This window comes from Octopus bimaculoides, chromosome 1, assembly GCF_001194135.2.
Source record: "Octopus bimaculoides isolate UCB-OBI-ISO-001 chromosome 1, ASM119413v2, whole genome shotgun sequence".
NCBI lineage: Eukaryota > Metazoa > Mollusca > Cephalopoda > Octopoda > Octopodidae > Octopus > Octopus bimaculoides.
The window spans coordinates 22,690,260-22,702,759 of record NC_068981.1 but is presented as its reverse complement, the minus strand read 5'-3'; the positions used below and the strand labels follow the sequence as shown (position 1 = coordinate 22,702,759).

Here is a 12,500-nt window from a genome sequence, read left to right as displayed (position 1 = left end):
ATTCCACAGATTGAACCTGCAACACGAGAGCCAGTTACAAACAAAACGGTGTCATCAAATGACTTCTATTCTTACCAACTGATGATAAACAATCAAATCAATTACACATGTATTGTGATCTATTTCAGCAATACCTGGTTGATATGTATGCTAAACACGACACATCCAGCTGAGTATACTCACTCCATTTCATTCTAGAGTTTTCACATCCTCTACATTTAATGCCCTTATTTCGCTACCATGCAATATCACATTTCATTCATAGATATAATAAAGACTGGCCTTCACTAAAAGAAAATGTCTTTTTGTAGCCTACCGAGGTTATGATAGCCTGAACTTTTTCACTCCATTTTTACTCTTCCTACTTTGCTTTCAGAGCACCCATCTTCACAAGTTGTTTGGTCACAAAGGCAGCATTTAAACCAGCCAGATCAGGCCCAAACATTCTACCTGTTTACGTTCAAATGGCCAGATTCAGCCTCACACACCAACCCTATAACACCATTCTAAAAATAATCACATCAATGAAATCTCAAAGCTACAAGGTCATGCAAGATTGCTTCAAAACAATGTGGATAAATAAGCATAACATGTGACAGAGTAGTCTCAATGTCAAAGAGCCAGGGAGCTTTCCAGGTTTTGAAGGAATTGATTACATGTTGATATTTACTGCTAACTACTTTTGTGCATCCTATATATATATATATGTATGTATGTATATATATATATATATATATATATATATATATATACACACACACACCAGTAATATACAAAGAGTATTAATAGCTTGTAGATAAATACATGGAAAGCCATACATACATTGCTAATGCAAAAGGTGATTTAAATCAAATCTAAAAAAACAACAAAACAAATATATATACAGAACCAAAGAAACTTACATTTTAAAGATAAATACGTAATTGCAGCAAGTAGATACAAAAAAAAAAAAAAAAAACAGGAAAAAAAAAGACCCTGTACTTCTGTAAAATTAAATCCTAAACTTCTTATCAGTTAATCTGTTCAGCAGAGAAGACCGACCGAAACAATACTGCAAGAATGTCAGAAGTCAAGGAAAATGTCAAACACAACCCAATTACTTCAACTATTCTGTCTGGTTATTCCATCTCTTTGAAATAACTCTCTGGCCACTTCGTCCCTCACCCAGCAAAAGTAACAACTGTTAGAAACAGTTGCCAAATAACCCTCAAATAACACCCTGCCATCTTAAATCAACAAAGTAGTCTCTGAAAAAAAAATATAAGAGAGAGAGGACAGGATGGTCTCAGTGGAATGTCCTTAATTATAGATTTACTCAATCTATTTGGAGGATCTGTGAGAAATAGTCAAATTTTCCTCTCAGATTACAAGATACTGTTTGATAAAAAAGTATATGGACACATTAGATGATACAGTCCTAGATATAGGAAGGCGTTTAAAAAAAAAAGGAATCAACTGGGATAGGTGAGCCTAGGGTTAAACAGTCTCTGCCACTCTTAATAGCCCTATTTAATCAAAATATTGTACTGGGTTGAACTGCCAACTAATTACAGTCCATCCAGATAAATCAAAATATTCACATACTGAAGTTCCACCTTAGTGGATATGAAAACAAAAAGCTATATACCTTGATAACATTCTATATTCCACTTAGTCAAACACTGAATAGCAGCAGGGTGTACTGCATGACCCCCAGAAAAGCTTGAAATACATCATATTTGGCATGTAAGAACTAAGCGTTGCACTCACCCACCCACCCACTTCCAATAAACACAAGGCCTACTTGAGAAGAGCAAACAGCTATCTAGTCCTATTTCGGTCATTTTCTAGATGATATCTCCTTCATATGACAATCAACCAGCAACAATTTACATTCAAACAACTTCCTTCATTTTATCATTTTATTACTGTATCACTATTATGAATTTCGTTTTTAGATTTGTCATTATTTTAACATCCACCTTGCATGGGTCAGACAGAATTTGTTGAGGCAGATTTTCTATGACCAGAAACCCCTCCCTCCTGTCACCAACCCACACCTGTTTCCAAATAAGGTAATATTTCTCTATGGACAGATGGAAGAGCATTGTAGAAAATGAAGGAGAGTTTATTTTAGATTTTAAAAAAACTTTATCTTAATTCTGTAAAAATAAAAGAAAGTATAAAAAAAAAAACATTATTTATAGGATGACCTAATACACACACACACACACACACACACACACAACAGGCTCCTTTCAATTTCCATCTATAAAATCTACTCACAAGGTTTTGGTCAGCCTGGGTCTACATATTACAAGGTGCCATGTAGTGGGATCAAACCCCAAACCATGTGGATTGGAAGCAAACTTCTTAGTACACAGCCATGCCTACCCTTGTCTCATTTGATCTCATTATATTAGCTTTTAAAATACAAACAAAATGACACTGAACTTCCATCTCCATAACTGAGGTACAATAAGCTAACAGAACACTCAATGTTATGGTACATTCTCCCACTATAGCAGCAAACTGCGTCTTGCTCTTGTCATGTTTTGAGAAGACCGGATGAAGGAGATTTGGTATCTGTTGAGAACAGACATGGTCAAACTGCTGCCCATGGGACTTCCTGAATGGCATGCTAATGAAAAATTACCTTGAATAGTGCAGTCTGCCTGATGACAAGCCATGTCTTTCATGTGGCCTGCTCCTCAAAAAAACAGTTGCTCATGCCTGGTTCAGAAGATGTCAGATATTAACCTGGTTCCAGAACATTTGTCAAGTGCAATTCCTAATGCTTATGTTGTGTGCTTTGCATATTATTGGAGGAAGGGATGCTACTATTCAGTCTGGTATTCCCACCTTGATCTAAACAGCTTTCGAGAACCTACCAAGGAACAAATCTCCTGCTGATATAATCAGAAAGGTGTTTTTTTTCTTTATTTCTTCTTTCATTGATCCTTTCCTCACTCTAAATAGCTGCTCTTTTATTTAAATAATTGTATGAAAGAAATTATTATTGTTAGAATCCTAACAGTCTTTTGGATGAATTCAATTGAACATTAAATTTACATTCAGTTTGGAAAAATCTTATTTCTTCTCCAAAATTCGTTTTGGTATAAAACTTGTAACTAATGTTAGTTCCAATACTCTGAATATGTCAGCTTTCATCTTATATTAAAATTGGTTAGAGTCTGGCACCATTAGAAGAATGACCAAGAATATTACATCACAACACATAGTGTTTTAGTCATCAGCTTTTTAGATCCATTAGGTATTAAAGGTAGAACAGAAGAAAATTCGATACACAAAAACAATGCAGAAGAGCAGTGTGTGTGTGTGTGTTTTATTAATCTTATGCAAGAATGTTGTTGACAGTAACTTCAAAGTTTTTGTCCAGCTAAGTCATCACCAGACTGGCTGAAACTTCAAAGTCACAGTCAACAATATACTTGTATAAATATGATAAATTTCTACTCTACAAAAATATAGAGTAACCCATCAGATTAATGTAAAATTGATTGTATTATAATTGAATATAAAATCTCACACACACATACACACACACACACACACACACACACATATATATATCAGGCACAGGTGTGGCTATGTGGTAAGAAGTTTGCTTCCCAACCACATGGTTTCAGGTTCAGTCCCACTGCATGTCACCTTGGACAAGTGTCTTTCTACTATAGCCTTGGGCCAACCAAAGCTTTGTGATTGAATTTGGTAAACGCAAACTGAAGAAGCCCCTCGTGTGTGTGTGTGTGTGTGTGTGTGTGTGTGTGTGGTGTACATGTCTTTGTGTCTGTGTTTGTCCCCCACCACCACTTGACAACCAGTGTTGGTGTATTTATGTCCTCATGAATTAGCAGTTCAGCAAAAAAGATCAATAGAATAAGTACTGGGCTTTAAAAAAATAAGTCCTGAGGTTTATTAGTTTGGTTAAAAAAAACCTGCCCCAGCATGGCCGCAATCAAATGACTGAAACAAGTAAAAGATAAAAGATATATATATATATATATATATATTTGTGTATGTAGGTATATTGGTGAAGAATATAAATATATATTTCTTTATTGCCCACAGGGGGCTAAACATAGAGGGGACAAACAAGGACAGACAAAGGGATTAAATCGATTACATTGACCCCAGTGCATAACTGGTACTTATTTAATCGACCCTGAAAGGATGAAGGGCAAAGTCAACCTTGGCAGAATTTGAACTCAGAACGCAGAAGCAGACGAAATACCACTAAGCATTTCACCCGGCGTGCTAACGATTCTGACAGCTTTCCGCCTTAAAAAATATAAATATAGAACCTTAAATTAGGAAAGAGATATGGAGTGTTAAGTTATGGGGACATAACAAACCAGCGCCAGTTGTTAACTGGTGGTGGTCGTGGCCGTGGTAGCAAAGAAACACACACACGATGTGCTTCCACACAGTTTCCGTCTACCAAATTCACTCACAATATATTTGTCAGCCTGGGGCTAGAGTAGGAGCCATCTGCAGAAGATTGCAGTGGAACTGATCCCAAAACCACATGGTTGCAAAGCAAGCATCTTAACCACACAGTCTTATATCACTTCATCATCATCTTTTAACATCTGTTTTCCATACTGGCAGACAGATAAATATCTTGTATTTTCTTTCATTGATACTAATACTGCTAAACACATCAGTTTGTAGCCAACAGCAGTTAGCGGTGGTTTACAGGCCACAATCATGTAGTGACAGCTCTTCCGATACAAAGAAGAGTTTTCAACAAGCTTTAACCACGCCTTAGATTTACCTCATTGGTTACGGCACCAGTACCGCCTCCGCGCACACGAAAGTAATTAGTTAAGCTCGATAGAAATAAACGGGAATAACCTTTCAACAAAGCTACAATATGTTTATCATATTACTTCAACTTAAAATTAGAAATAAAACACATTATATTTTCCGTCATTTTGTATTTTTTTGTAGTAAAAATGTAGGATATTCATCGTTTTTCATTAATTTGAGATAAAGTGAACCTGCTAGGTAAGCTTTCTATCAACAGCACTACAGTTTTCAGCCCACCATCCAGCTGTGTTCTCCACTAAAGTAATCCTTGCATGCCTCTGAGTGTGTGTTACTGCAACACACACTCAATATCTACTTCTCATTCATTCATCTTTTCTATGTCTCCCCCTACCCCAGATTTCACACTATACACTTTGCCCAATGATTCCTCCAAAGAACTACAGTCCTCTGCCATTCCCTCACTCATATATTCTTGTTATTTTAGTCCTGCTCAGACTTAATTGAGCAAACTAATGACCAAAGGTATTCCAGTCATGACCATCCCATCTTCAATTCAGACGCAGTATATCTTGAATGCATTACCAACCAAGTCCTTCACTTTTGATAGGCAGGTGAGGTAAGGTATGTCGGAGACTTGGTTGCTATTTCTAACAGGCTGAGCAACTACATAAAGGCTTTTTTATTAACCTATCCCTCTCTATATTTTTTCTGAAGGTATTGCCCTACAAAAGTTCAAGCTAAACATCAACTGCATTGTTATCACCAGTCTAAGAGAGCCTACAAAAGCCATAGCTACTAACTCACCTTCTTTGAATTCATCATCAAGACCATCATTGTCATTCTATTAACCCACATTATTGAGGTAGCTTACTTATGGCTGGATACCCTTCCTGTCACCAATCCTCACTTCTTTCCAAGCAAGATAATATTCCCCCACAGTCAGACTTTTTTTTAACAGAAGAGTGAAAATGAATGACACTCCTTGTATGACAGTGACACTTATTTATGACTATCATGAGATAGTCATAAATTTACTACACTCTCGGAGTGGTTGGCGTTAGGAAGGGCATCCAGCTGTAGAAACTCTGCCAAATCAGATTGGAGCCTGGTGTAGCCATCTGGTTTCACCAGTCCTCAGTCAAATCGTCCAACCCATGCTAGCATGGAAAGCAGACGTTAAACAATGATGATGATGATGATGAGATGTCACGACAAGGGGACAAAAATACACACACTCTCTTATATAAATACACACACACACGTCATGAGAAGGAGACAAAAATACACACACTCACTTATATAAACACACACACACACACACACACTCACAAGTGTGTGTGTGTACGTATTTATGTGTGATGGGCTGTTAATCATTTCATTCATCTTCACACTCTGGATTCAAGTTCTGCTGAGGTCATCAATGCCTTTCATACTTCCTGGGTCGATAAAATAAGTAGCAGCCGAGCAGTGGGTTGATGCAATGACTTGGCCCCTAAAATCTCCTCTCCTAAAATTACTGGCCTTGTATAAAAATTTTAAATCACACAAAAATGGAAAGTGTCGCTGAAGAGGTCACAGATGTGTGACGAAAGATTTCCAAACAATGGACATGAGTTAAAATAGTAAAATAAGAAAAGTAATAAATGAGTGAAGAAAAAATATATTGTGCGTGTGTTTATTTGGCAAAAAGAAAAAAAAAATGACCATAGGCGCAGGAGTGGTTGTGTGGTAAGTAGCTTGCTTTCAAACCACATGGTTCCAGGTCCAGTCCCACTGCGTGGCACCTTGGGCAAGTGTCTTCTACTATAGCCTCGGGCTGACCAATGCCTTGTGAGTGGATTTGGTAGACGGAAACTGGAAGAAGCCCGTTGTATATATGTATATATGTATGTGTGTTTGTGTGTCTGTGTTGGTCCCCCTAGCATTGCTTGACAACTGATGCTGGTGTGTTTATGTCCCCGTAACTTCGCGGTTCAGCAAAAGAGACCGACAGAATAAGTACTAAGCTTACAAAGAATAAGTCCTGGGGTCGATTTGCTTGACTAAAGGCGGGTCTCCAGCACGGCTGCAGTCAAATGACTGAAACAAGTAAAACAGTAAAAGAGTATCCCAAAATACAACAATATCTGTTTCAACACACGATTTCACAACAAGAATCTTGCAAAACAAATTATTGTTGTTTTTCTAATTTATCACCACCCTTAAATGTTGGTTAATTTCCAGCAATAAACAGGATCCTCTGTGTAAGAAGTCTGAAGAGAAACTTTTATTACCAATTAGTAATTGAATATACTTCATCTATAGCAATTAGAGACTGGTTTAATAAACTAAATAAACATTTTAAAAGCACTTTGGCATGTGGCTGAATGTGTTTGTGTGTGTGAGAGAGAGAGAGAGTGTAAGAGAGAGTTGGGAAGGTTAAAAACAACAGAATGAGAAAGTGAAGAGAGGGAGAGAGAGAGAGAGAGAGATAGAGAGAGAATGCTGTGGATAGATGGACAGCCAGAGAGTGATGGAGAAAGAGTTGATAGTGATAGAGAGTGTCGGATAATCAGATTGACAAGAATATAGAGGAGAGAAAGCCAAACAGAAAATGAGAGAAGGAGAGAGAAAGAGGGGAAATTAAAAGAAGACAAACAGAAATAGACAGGGAGAGACACTTAAAAAATAAAAGAAAAACAAGCAGAGAGAGGAAGAGGGGAAGAAATGTGTGTGTGTGAAGGTGGATGGAAGAAGACAAAGAGAAAGAAGTAAATAGAAAATAAAAGAGAAAAGAGAGGCAGAAAGTAGAGGAGAGAAAGAAAGAGAGTCTTGAAGAGCAAGTGTTACATTACAGCTGACCAACAGTTCTATTTCTATTGAGAAAATACTCTAAAAATATGCTTTTACCATTCCACTAAAGTGCATTTGGACTGATGGAAATAAATGATTAATAAAAACATGTTGACTTAGACTTGTTAGTCAGCAATACAAAGCTATAGATCTAACTGTTGTAGGTTCAAACCTTGCTTATGGTAGTATATGGTTTTACATTGTTGTTTAGCCACAGGTCAGTTCTATGGTTAAAAGACAGATCTTTGGTCAGAGACATTCCAACCATGACCATATACATATTTTTCAGGATTTTTTCTGATATAATTTATTTAAGAGTTTTTCCCAACATCATCCTGTGATGCACCTGGGCACAGCATCAGTGATGTTCCTTGGAGTCATTAGGTGGTTCAGACCTTTCAACATCTGACACCCTCGTTCAGGTGACTCACCTGGGGGTTGATTAAGCCCTGCTTGTGTCCAATTAGCACTACCCCTTGTAGCACTACTCCTTCTAAGGCTCACATATCCTCAAGGCAACATCCACTACCTCCGCAGACAACCTGATAATCTTCCACCTACTGGGCCCCATTCATCATTTCCTATTTTTTGAGAGTTATTTGGTTGTAATTTCTATTAGTGTGAAGGCACATGGCTTAGTGGTTAGGGTATTCGACGCACGATAATAAAGTCATGAGTTCAATTCTCAGTGATGTATTGTGTTCTTGAGCAAGACACTTTATTCCACATTACTCCAGTCTACATAGCAGGCAAAAATGAGTTGTACCAGCCTTGTCACATTCTGTGTTATACTGAATCTCCTTTAGGAGGGACAAACAAGAGTGCCAAATAATTGATGTGGTAGTGCCAGGAGATGAACATATCATCATGAAAAAAAGAGAAAAGGTTGATAAATATGGAGACCTGAGAATTGAGATCGCTAAGATGTGGCAGCTACGAGAGTCGAATATAAAGGTTATCCCTATTGTCATTGGAGCATTGGGTTCAGTACCACCCAATCTGAAAAAACATCTGAAAACCTTAGAAATAGCCTACAATTTAGGTGTATTGCAAAAGTTGGCATTACTTGGAACTGCACGCATATTGTGTAAAGTACTGTCTGTCTGAGGTTCTTGTTGTGACTTGACAAACAGTACAAACCCCCAGTAGACACAAAATCTTCAATCGACAAACTCACAATATTGTATACTGTGTGATGTCTACAATAATAATAATGATAATAATAATAATAATAATAATAATAATAACACGAGCACTCACAGAGTGCAAACCTCCATCAAAGCAACACCAGTACTAGGAAATTCCTCTCAACGATTAGCCTGATATGATTTTTAAAATGAGAATATCTGAAATAAACTTGACTGTTCTCAAAAATGAGAATACTAAAAATGAATCCAACCACTCTCAAAAATTGAGTGTAAAATTCAGAAAAATAATCCAAAATCCTTGTTCGGTACCAGATTGATCCCAAAATCTAATCACTTTGTGCCAGTCATGAGGCCAAACATCCCTGAAAATTTCATCTGAATCCATCCAGTGGTTCTTGAGATATCTTGTCCACAGACAAACAAACAAACAAACACAACTGAAAACAATACCTCCACCTTCGCTAAATCAGAGGTGGTAGTAGTAGTAGTAGTAGTAGTAGTAGTAGTAGTAGTAGTAGTAGTAGTAGTAGTAGCAGTAGTAGTAGTAGTAGTAGTAGTAATAATAATGGTTTCAAATTTTGGATCAAGGCCAGCAATTTTGGAATAGGGGCTAATCAATTACATCAACCCAAGTACTTGACAGGTACTATTTATCAACCCTGAAAGGATGAAAGGTAAAGTCGACCTCGGCTGAATTTGAACTGAGAATGTTAAAATGAATGAAACACTGCTAAGCATTTTGTCTGGCATGCTAAAAACCCTGCCAGCTCGCTGCCATAATAATAATAATAGTTATAGAAATGGTTTCAAATTTTGTCACAAGGCCAGCAATTTCAGGAAGATGGTAAGCACTCAATACCATTAACCCTAATACTCAATTGGTGCTTTTTTTTTTATTAGTCAGAAAAAATACTGTGAGGAATTTTTTTATGATTCTCATTGCCTTGTAATTCTAATGATAATAATAATTCTGACCAAAACATTGCCTTGAAGGAAGTTGAGAAGCCATCAAAGTATGTTTCATTAATTGGAAATAAGTAGGATAATATATATGAAGTAAAAACAGTACCAATATTAATTGGAGTACTGGGCGTAACAAACAAAAACATGTTAGAGTTTATGGTTTACAACTTTACACAGTCTAAAACATAGCCTGCTAAGTGCAGTCCACATATATGTGTGCATATAGGTGCAGGCATGGCTGTGTGGTAAGAAGCTTGCTTCCCGACCACGTGGTTCTGGGTTCAGTCCCACTGCATGGCACCTTGGGTGAGTGTCTTCTACTATAGCCTCAGGCCGACCAAGGCCTTGTGAGTGGATTTGATAGACGGAAACTGAAAGAAGACCATCATATATATGTGCTTGTGTGTGTGTGTGTGTGCATGTGTGTGTGTGTCTGTGTTTGTCCCCCCACCTCATCGCTTGATAACCGGTGTTGATGTGTTTACATCCCGTAACTTAGCAGCTTGGCAAAACACTTCTACTGTCGACAGAATGAAACACAAAAAGACAAAATAAGCAATAGAAGAGCTATAAGGAGGAAAAGGTTCATAGGCACATCTGCAGAAACGGCATTTGTAAATATTGGTCATTGCCAGTGCCGCTGGACTGGCTCTTGTGCAGGTGGCACGTAAAAAATACCATTTTGAGCGTGGCCGTTGCCAGTACCATGTGACTAGCCCTTGTGCCGGTGGCATGTAAAAGCACCCACTACACTCTCAGAATGGTTGGCGTTAGGAAGGGCATCCAGCTGTAGAAACTCTGCCAGATTAGATTGGAGCCTGGTGCAGCTATCCGGTTCACCAGTCCTCAGTCAAATCATCCAATCCATGCTAGCATGGAAAGCAGACGTTAAACGATGATGATGATGATGATGGTAGACATGGAATAATGTAAGGACTACTTTATTTAATATCTTTTTTTTTATTTAAATAGTCTGTTCATTTTAGGGAGATTTGACTGCTATTTTAATAGGTTGAGTGACCATGAAGAGGCTCCCTTGATTTGTTACTTTTACAGATAGATGGGTTTCACTAACAATTCAATGAATGGTGCAATTCATCTCTATACATCCTGTTTCAATGAAGAGAGTCATATTTGGAAATGAGGCTGTCTTAATTGTGACATCACTATTTTTCTACATATTTTGATAGGTGATAAACAACATAAAAGCAAATGAAAAAATAATATACGTTGCATATTAATAAAAAATGATTATTTATCAACACTATACTATATATAACAAACTTGATAATGATGACAGTTATCTGTGTTCACCCCAGAATTTAAGTTCCACACACAGACATACACACACTGTAGCAGACATCTAGAATCTGTGACTTCCTTTGAGCTGCTAATAATATCCAAAAATAAAATAATACAAGCTGAAGGAAAATAAAGATAAGCATAGTAATTCTGTTACAATAATCACATGAATCTAAAACAGTAAATATTATCTATGTGTACCTAGCAAATGTCTGGGAGGTGGAGACAGGAGAGTCGATAATCAAAGCTAAAAGATATGACAATATGTGAATATATCCTTACATTTCATAAGCATACAGATGTGTATGCTCATATAAGACTCAAGATGTGTGTAAAATATATTGCCCATGTAGGTGGATGTGTGCATGTTCACAGACAGACAGACAGGCAAGCACACACACACACACACACACACACACACACACACACACACACACTCACACCATAACATGGGTGGTATATTTTATTATCTTTGAATAAGGTTATAGATTAGTAGAATCATTGGAGCATCAGATAAAATGCCTGTGATAATTAATTACTGCTCTTTGTGTTCTGAGTTCAAATCTCCTTAAAGTCAACTTTAACTTTCATTATTCTGGGGTTCATAAAATTATGTACCAGTCAATGACTGGATCAAAAAGCAACCAGTACACTCTGTAAAGTGGTTGGCATTAAGAAGGGTATCTCACTGTAGAAACCATGCAAAAGACAACGGAGCCTGGTACAGATCCCAGCTTTGCCAGTTCCTGTCCTATCCATACCAGTATGGAAAATAGATGCTAAATTATGATGACATCCTAGATGTGGACTAACAATGGAAATGTGATGCGGCATTGGTTATGACTAGAATCTTCATAGTAGAAAGCAATTGTTTAGTAAAAATGATATGAGAAGGGTATGGTAGTCATGTATTATTGCACAACATAACTGAATGTAATTCATCATTATTATTGTTTTATATCCACTTCCTATGCTGGCATGGTTTAGATGAGGCATCTTATTCAGATCTACTAGAGGATCATGTCTCTCCTAACCGTTAAGTTTAGCATGGTTTCTAAGGCTGGATAACTTTCTTATTCACCAACTACTTTACAGAGTACCTTAGGTGCAGTTTATCCTGGCACCGGCACTAGAGAAGTTGCCACATCTTCAACAAGACATAACTAAGAATCCCTTTTATACAACACTGACACTGAATATTTGTACCACAGATGACAAAGTTGTCAAAGCAAAGAATGAATTTGTTTATAAAGAAAATCAATACTGCTGCTGCATGCATGTTCTGCATTTGGTAATTCCAGGCAATCTAAAAGAGTGTCCTTAAATAAATTAACTGATCTGGTACAGACTTAACATATTTGAATACTAAGGTGACTCTTTAAAGTCATCCAAAACTAATTTGAGTGATGGTGATCCTTTAAACAATTAGTATTAATTGCATATATATATATATATATATATATATATATATATATATATATA

At 37.0% G+C, this 12,500-nt stretch overlaps 1 protein-coding gene across 7 annotated transcripts in view; it reads right to left on the bottom strand.

Annotated features, from left to right (window-relative positions):
- The window catches only part of LOC106884182 (glutamate receptor-interacting protein 2), a 537,293-nt gene that overhangs the window by 263,752 nt on the left and 261,041 nt on the right, over positions 1 to 12,500 (bottom strand). The gene's annotated exons all lie outside the window — the stretch shown is intronic.